The sequence below is a fragment of the Macrobrachium nipponense genome, chromosome 32, assembly GCF_015104395.2.
Source record: "Macrobrachium nipponense isolate FS-2020 chromosome 32, ASM1510439v2, whole genome shotgun sequence".
Classification (NCBI taxonomy): domain Eukaryota; kingdom Metazoa; phylum Arthropoda; class Malacostraca; order Decapoda; family Palaemonidae; genus Macrobrachium; species Macrobrachium nipponense.
This window is the reverse complement of record NC_061094.1, coordinates 7125694-7132634: the sequence shown is the minus strand read 5'-3', so window position 1 is coordinate 7132634 and position 6941 is coordinate 7125694. Positions and strand designations below refer to the sequence as shown.

The 6941-nt window shown below is 36.4% G+C and overlaps 1 long non-coding RNA gene across 1 annotated transcript; it reads right to left on the bottom strand.

Moving 5' to 3' along the window:
- Positions 1–307: 307 nt before the first annotated feature.
- LOC135207091 (uncharacterized) lies at positions 308–4488 on the bottom strand. Its single transcript, XR_010312872.1, has 3 exons — positions 4194–4488; positions 2006–2089; positions 308–585 (listed from the first exon to the last, which is right to left on the bottom strand). It is a non-coding gene; the product is annotated as an uncharacterized LOC135207091 (long non-coding RNA).
- Positions 4489–6941: the final 2453 nt, after the last annotated feature.

The following is a 6941-nucleotide window of genomic DNA, read 5'->3' as shown; positions in this document are numbered from 1 at the left end:
ATAAAGTCACCTACTATATTATATTTATTAGAAACTGGTACATGTAGTTTGAGACAAATGAAGTCTTACCTTGTGTCATGAAAGTCATGAGAATCTTCAGTCAACCTTAACATTTCTCCTAATTCAGATTAACCCAGTGTTTATAAATAACTGGTTATAACAAATCACCTATATCATCTTAGTAATCACTGGTACATATATTTAGTGGACTTTTTGTGCCCAATTTTGACAAATTATATTAGCATTCTATAACTGATATCTTATCAAGAGAGCTTTTTGATAAAGTTTTGGTAAAGCAGATCACTAATTCTTTGCCAAAATTTTTATTGGGATGTATTATAAGTGGACAACATCAATGCGGTACATTTTCTGGTTGTTAAAACCATATTGACATTAGGATACAAAAATTTCAGCTTTGAAACCACTAACAAAACCCAGGTTCGTCGATACCATAAAATCGAGCGTGAAATGAAGTTGAATTTCCTCGACTCTCTCTCCACATTGAAAGGCTAAAGTAGATTTGAAAACAAAATTTAAAGTTTCCATTTGCACAACCCTGGATACCTTGTTTCCAATAAAATCAACCTGCAATGAAAAAAACATGCTACAGAAATTTATCTAAAAAGTACTGACAGAAACGTTGATTAGTATACAACTAGAAAGTATCTGCACAGTTTCCTGGACAATCTACTTCGAAATAAGTGGCCAGACTGCAGGCTGATATGGGGCATTTTATATCCATTGTGCTTAATAGGGTTAAAGGAGATAGTCGGGTGCCCTGGGTGCAAAGCAATCAAGTCGCTTCGCCAAGGGCCAGAGTTTCATGAAATACAAGTAGCCAACGCTGCCAAGACCACCTGACAAGGGTTGATAAGCCAAGGGACTATCAAGTTTAATTATTTGAGAAGACATCGCCAGCTCTGAATTTGTTGGCATAACCAAGCATCTTTCAATGAACAAAGGTTCGTGAAAATAGCAGCACAACCATAGAATCAGCCTTCGTATTCGTGGTACCTAAACAAAGGTATGTCTTTTATTGGCACAATTGTCTATAGAACTCTCTAACTAAAACTAGAAGAGTGGTACACCCAAAAATTTACTCCTAGCCTTTGGAGATAAGCAAATTGTTCATATCAAAAGATTATTACCTTATAAGCCTTAACTTTCTTAGCAAGTCATTTATATTAAAACTTCAAAAAACCTTGTAAGTTAACGTTGTGAAATTTCAGGGGAAATAAAATATGCAAAGGTAACTATTGTCTAACGTTAGACTTTTCTATTCAATAATTTGAAATCTAAAACTGCACGTTTATAAAAATTTTCAACATCACCAATATAACACCATTACTTAAGCATTGTCATCGTTAATTCTGAATAAAGTTATCAGTAATACTAAATGCTTCACTTTATCAATTTTAGTTACCATTAAACAAAACAATATATCATTAAAGCTGATACCCTGAACTCATACTGACTGATATATACAAAGAAATACCCTGAACTCACTGACTGACTTACAAAAAATACCCTGAACTCACTGACTGACTGACGTACAAAAAATACCCTGAACTCACTGACTGACGAATACGAAATAAAAACACCCTGAACTGACTAAAAAAAAACAAAAAAACTGAACTGACTGACTTCATAAAAAATTCACTGAACTGACTGACTAAATAAAAACAAATGAACTGACTGATTTACAAAAAAATCACTGAAATGACATTAAAAAAAAACGCTATACTGACATTGATGAGCACTAAACTGACTGAAAAAAACTGAACTGACATCGATAAAAAACACCACTAAACTGACAGATTTAAAAAAAACACTAAACATTAAAAACCACTAAACTGACATTGATACAAAAAACAAACACTCAACTGACACTAAACTGACAAAATAAAACACTAAACCGACATTGATGCAAGAGGAAAAAGTCATATATATAAAAAAGCATAATGACACTGATTAAAAACACTAGAAAAAAAAATTGAAACCTCACCTCAGCTTTTTGTTTCAGTCGAGAAATCCAAGACTGGAAAGTTGAATATTCCAGTCGTCCTGAGTAGCAGTCGAGCACTGCCTTCTGAAAGTAAATATGAATTCATTTATGGTGCATTATCGCAAAAGATGAAGACTAATATTAAACAGCGACCCCATATAAAGATGGGAAGAGCTGAAGATAAATATTTATGATGTTTAAGCTCACCATCAATGGTAATAGTCTTTCGTAACAATTAAAATTAAGTCCTTTATATTCACTAAACTAAAAAAAAGAACCTTTGAAGTTTACGTTCTAAAATTTAAAGGAAAATGAAATATGCAAAGGTAGCTATTGTCTAACGTCTGACTTTTCGAGTTAAAATATTGAAATCCAAGATACAGAACTTTCTACATAATCACTTAAATATAATACCATTACTTGAGCAATATTATCGTTAATGCTATTGCTAGCATTCTAAGTGTATAGGGAGAATTAACACTCGTTCAGAAGAGACTTGCACTATTAATTTAATATTCTCATTACTTCATTTAAGTGAACAATTCTAAATCCCAGGTCCCCCCCACCCCGCCCCCCAAAAACGTACTTTTAAAATTTCGCACGAAGGTAAAAACTTGAGGTTTAATTGGAGGTCTTTAACTACCTGGTCACCTACAGGGAATTAGAATACATAGGCTGAACAATTCTTAAAATATTCATGCTATATAACCAGGAAGCTGAAAGTACTACTGTATATTACCAGATGACTAGCATTATTTTGTACCAGTAATCAAAGAGTTACGAAGTGATTCGTTGGTTACCCCTAATGAAAAGTAGTTAATTAAAACACCGTGACTCTTTGGTTACCACTAATGAAAAGTATTAAGACACCGTGTTTCGTTGGTTACCAGTATTGAAAAGTAGTTAAAACACCGTGATTCGTTGGTTACCACTAATGAAAAGTAGTTAAAACACAGTGATTCGTTGGTTACCAGTATTGAAAAGTAGTTAAAACACAGTGATTCGTTGGTTACCAGTTTTGAAAAGTAGTTAAAACACCGTGATTCGTTGTTACCCATTTTGAAAAGTAGTTAAACAGTGTTCGTTGGTTACCATGAAGTAAAAAGTTTAAAACACAGGATTCGTTGTTACCCTAAATGAAAAGTATTAAAAACACCGTGATTCGTTGGTTACCACTAATGAAAAGTATTAAAACACCGTGATTCGTTGGTTACCACTAATGAAAAGTATTAAAACACCGTGATTCGTTGGTTACCACAAGTGAAAAGTAGTCAGTCTAGTGATTCGTTGGTTACCACTAATAAAAAGCAGTTGATTAAAACTCCATGTTTCGTTGGTTACCACGAGTGAAAAGTAGTTAAAAGACTAGTGATTCGTTGGTTACCTCTAATAAAAAGTTAAAACACCGTGATTCGTTGGTTACCACTAATGAAAATAGTTAAAATAGTGATTCGTTCATTACCACTAATGAAAAGTATTTAAAACACCGTGATTCGTTGGTTACTCTAATGAAAAGTTACAACACCGTGATTCGTTGGTTACCTCTAATGAAAAGTTACAACACCGTGATTCGTTGGTTACCACTACTGAAAATTAGTAACAAAACCGTGATAGTGTTCAAAGGTTAAGTACGACAGATTTAAAAAGGCGTAAACATGACTCCTAATTACACTTAAAAATAGGTCAGCAAAAGTTCAAATCCGAAGTGCCTCCGATACAGATCAACCACCCTATAACTATGTGGCCGAAATTCTTGCCGAAAATTAACAAGCAAACAAGAGTATCCTTAAAGTCAAGTGATACGGAAAGGTTGTAAAGTTAAAAGCTATTGAAATTAAACCTTAAGTAGTTGGAAACCACAAAGAAAAGTTTTAAAATGTGAATACTGGAAGCAGATAGGAAAAATTCCGGTAGATCTATATTACTATTCCGCGGCGGCCTAGACTATGGCAGTTGCGGTTTTTCTATGCAGTTTTACCTCCTGAACAAGAATTTTAAGCAATATTTATTAGGACGACTGTAATTAACCCCCAGGGGCTCGCACTAAACACGGCGAAATACATTTGACGCCCCAGTTCCTGGTGGCTTTCGTATTCGCTGGGACGAACGATGCAGGTCACCAAATGAACCCATTAAAAAATATATGGATAAAAACTCGACAAGTCATAGGACTGGTCGAGATACCTACCGTCACGTAGTAGCCTAATCCGTCCAGTGCACAAGACGGAGCGAAAAGAACACTTCTTCATAGGCCATCTTTATCCCACACACCAAAACACGGTTCGACAAACATCACTTCAACCAGCTAGCGTCGACGGAATCTAGCCCACAAGATCCTCAATTCCGACATCATGGAAAACACCACACGATCACAGACTCTAAATCGAAGCAACAACTAACGAGATGAACTGTTTGAGTAAACATCGAATGACCAAAAACAGAAAATCTCTCGGAATGATTCTGTACTACGTCACACCCTCAAGGAGCATGTAGTCAATAGTACTTTCGAGTTTCGGACGCTAGATTCTATGAGCTCGAAATAAAGCCTTTAGCGTCCTTGGTCTCTGTTGAATGCAGGGGAGACTGAACAGAATCAGTTGGTGCTTTTAGCAATAAAGGTCTCTTTGAGGGAAATGGCGGTGTACGGTCGCACTGGTCGATGGCTCATGCTTCCCGAACAACAGAATTCCAATCGTGTCTTTGTGTATTTGCTGTGGATTATGGGTGACTAAGCGGGAGGTCTTTAAGGACAGATTTCAACGTGTCTAGTAGCATGGATGAAGAGAATGAAGAGAAACACACACACACACACACACACACACACACACACATATATATATATATATATATATATTATATATATCTATATATATATATATATATATATGATATATATATATATATAATATAAGGAAATCATATATCTTCAGAGGTATTTCGTTGACAACTGCCTCCTATCCAGTCTTATTTTTAATTTTTTTCTATTTTTAGGAACGTTAACTAATTTTTGAACCAAGTTTTCAGTCCAAACATCGCCGTAGCTATTACTCTAAAAAAGCTTTTTTATTGTTTTTTTTTTTTTTTTGCCCATCTTCCACCGATACGAAAAATGTCATTTTATGAAGAATTATGCAGTCATCAATCGCCATAGTCCGCCTATTAATTCTTCAAAACTATCACCAAGAAACCCTCTAACGATGGGTTCTCTGTTCAAGTACAAAGAAGACCTAAGGCCACTAATGACCTCCGGTGTGACTTATAAATATTCACTTGACCCAGATATCACTTGGGGACTTATCTATACATGTCTGTTTGCACACGGAGGTTGCTGAAGGTGAGAACAGGTTCTCATCCCGGTGTTACGTAGCTAAGAAACAGGGGTTGAACTATCGAACCCTGAATTCCCTAACATACTTGACCATGCGGTTAATTATAAGCATAAAATAAAATATGATGATGTTGACATATTGGGTGGAGCAATTGTTTTGTCTTTTTTCCTTTCTTTTTTTAGTGATGGCACCCTAATTAATGTCATCATTACCGTGGCACCCTTTCTTCGCCATTCCACTACACCGCATGTACGCGGGAAATCTCATTTTTACTAAACATTGCTTAGAAATTGCCTCACCAGGTGGTAGTACCGTCAGCGCACCTCATGAGGCGCACTGTATAGGCATCACTTAACATTCTTTTACTGTACCTTATTTCATATTCTCTTTATTCCATCTCCCTTTCCACACTCTCCAACAATTGATTCATAATGCAACAGCTTTGAGGTTTTCTTCCTGCTAAACCTTTCACACACCTTTTACTGTCAATTTCCGTTTCAGCGCTGAATGACCTCATAGGTCCCAGTGCTTGGACTGTGGCTTAAATAAATTCTATAGTACATTGAATTAAGTTCAACCAGTGAAAAATTATTATTATAATAATAATAATAATAATAATAATAATAATAATAATAATAATAATAATAATAATAATAATAATAATAATAATAAGCCATAGGCTTATTATTATTATTATTATAGTGGCGCCGTGGAGGAGTGGGTTAGGTCGTCAATAGACTTAAGTCAAGTTAAGCAACATTGGCTCTGGTCAGTCGTTGGATGGGTGACCGCTCTCCTCGGCGTTGATTCCTTGGGAAAGGATCTTTACCATAATTTCCTCAGTCTACTCAGCTGTAAATGAGTACCTATCCCTGATGGGGTAGGGTCCAGCTATGGGTTAAATAGCAAAACTCAGCAATGATGGAAAGAAATGAAGGATTAAACGACAACGACGTAAATGGAACCTCTGGCAACAGAGGAGCTTCGTCCGGCAACCAGGTATTCAACCCAATTGAAGGGGAAGACGGTCAGGTACTTGGAGGTCGTCATCCAGCAACTGATCACCACAACGACAATAATCAACAGCCTGAGATTGGAGCTACAGAGGCAAAAAGGAAGAAATGGACAAGAGAAGAAAATAAGGAAATATGGAGATGCTACATCAGAAGCAACCCGACGGAGAGAGGATATAGAAGAAGATTGGAATGAGAGGAATAACACCCCCCAAACAGAGCAGAGGCTGGCAGACCAAGTAAGGAACATAAAGAAAAAGAACTGGCTCTCCCCCAACAGAAAGAGAAGAACTGGAAAGGGAAATGTCACACGACAACGAATTACACGAAGACGAACTGAGAGACGATGCCACAGAAGACGACAGGGAGGATGAGGTACCAAACAACGACACACGAAGAAACACCGACGAAGTAACAGAGAGGACGGAATGGGTAGAAAAGATTAGACAATGGATGAAAGCCTACAACACCAAGAAATTAAGGGAGAAAACAAGTGAGGTCAATGAAATAATGGGCATAATACACACCACCAGTATCACAGAAACAAATAACTTGACATATGCAGGAGCAAGATTAGTAGCAGAACTGATGGGG